Here is a 1,553-nt window from a genome sequence, read left to right as displayed (position 1 = left end):
CACCCCGCGCCCCGGGGCCCAGGAGCCAGCCTGGCGGAAGACGCGGCCCCTGCCGCTTCTCCCCTCATCTCCCGCTGCTCTCTGGGCGGCCCTGACCTGCCCGACGGCCAGCGCTGCATTCACAGCCCTCGCCCCTCCTGCTCTGCAAGTGGCCCTCGAACTTACAGGGCCCGCCGCCCGCCGGGTCTACCGGCCGCTGCCTGAGGCGCCCACGCCGCCTGCAGCGGAGATAACCTGGGCGCAGCCGAGGTGGGGACTGTATTTTGCGCACATCCAAAAACGTTCCAGAGCCAGAAAACCGACTTTGGTTCTCCCTGGCTCCTGGCGCGGCTTTCCCCACCGCGGGCTCGGACACTGCCCAGAGACGCGCGCGCGTGCACACACACACACACAAATTTCTTTGCCAGGACCAGTGTTGCCATTGCACACCCGGGAAACGCCTCCAAGGGGACCAAGTACCTGCTCTCTGCGAGCTGCTCAGCTGTTCACTTCATCCTCCGTTGACAAGGAAACCAAACCGCACTTCATTTTTTTTTTTTTTTCCAGAAAAACCTTCCACTGCCATCATTTGAAAATTGATTTACGGGAAGGGGAGGGGGAGGAAGAAGGAATAATATAGATATAGATATCAGGATATCTATCATAAAATTATCTCGGATTTTTAAAAAAGTCAAATGTGCAAAAGTCATAGTTAATTTAAAGGAGGAAAAAAAGTATTTTGCTTAAAAATGATCCCAGTAACCAGCTGCAAGAAAAGTTTCATGTTATCAATGGGTATCAAAAACAGGAGGGAAAAAAACGAATTTGTTCTCACCGGCTTCCAAAAAGGGCACAAAAATGTAAAATTAACGCCTTGGCTCAGTGGTTCGCACCAGTATTCCAAAGCCACAAACTTGTAAACACTGCCGTAAAATCCCACCTATACAAAAATGTTATCAGAAAAAGAGTATGCAAAAAAAAAGAGTTAGAAACATGCTTTTTAATTTTTACAAAGGAAAAAAAATAAGCACCATACTTCACATCGCTTTTTCCATAAAACCAGTTGCATATTTTGCTGGACTTGGGGAGTCGCTTCCAGCGGGCACGGTCGCCGCGGACTCCCAGACACAGCGCCTTGTCTACAGAACGATCGCATGCTAGAAAAACTTGTATTCAGGAAAAGGCTCAAAACCATGCTCCTCCAGCTTTCCCAAATATAAACAATAATCAAAGAAGTGGAAAAAAAAAGAAGAAGAAAAACAAAAACAAAAACAAAAAAAAACAAAAAAAAAGGACAAAAAAAAGAATAGGACAAGAATGCCACTGAGAAGGTACTCACCGAGCGGGAGTAAAATGTTGGAATAAAAATGAGATTTAGTGTAAAATACAGTATGGCGGTGGAAGAAGGAATGAAGCGTGTTTTTTTTCTCTCAGTCTCAGCCTCAGGCACTGACACGTGACTCGGAGCCAGGCTGACTTGCAGGCAGCGGGGAAGGACCGAGGCTGCGAGGGGGGAAGCCCCACGGAGCCCAACTCTGGCTGGCGAGGCGGCGGCGGCGGCGACAGGAGCCGGG

General features: G+C 49.3%; 1 protein-coding gene across 4 annotated transcripts in view; it reads right to left on the bottom strand.

Moving 5' to 3' along the window:
• The window catches only part of RALYL (RALY RNA binding protein like), an 824,312-nt gene extending 822,772 nt beyond the window's left edge, over positions 1 to 1,540 (bottom strand). The window contains exons 1-2 of one of the 4 annotated variants that reach the window (XM_006153846.2): positions 1,319 to 1,540; positions 815 to 919 (exon numbers count right to left, since the gene is read on the bottom strand). The gene's annotated coding sequence lies outside the window, so the exon portion shown is untranslated. Of the gene's footprint in view, positions 1 to 165; positions 326 to 459; positions 755 to 814; positions 920 to 1,318 lie in introns of those variants that run through there. The other 3 variants (XM_006153845.2, XM_014589900.2, XM_006153847.2) reach the window with 3 other exon arrangements.
• Between the last annotated feature and the right edge of the window lie 13 nt (positions 1,541 to 1,553).

The sequence above is a fragment of the Tupaia chinensis genome, unplaced genomic scaffold, assembly GCF_000334495.1.
Source record: "Tupaia chinensis unplaced genomic scaffold, TupChi_1.0 Scaffold000388_1, whole genome shotgun sequence".
NCBI lineage: Eukaryota > Metazoa > Chordata > Mammalia > Scandentia > Tupaiidae > Tupaia > Tupaia belangeri.
Note: the sequence above shows the minus strand (reverse complement) of the source record. Positions and strands in the feature narration are given on the sequence as shown.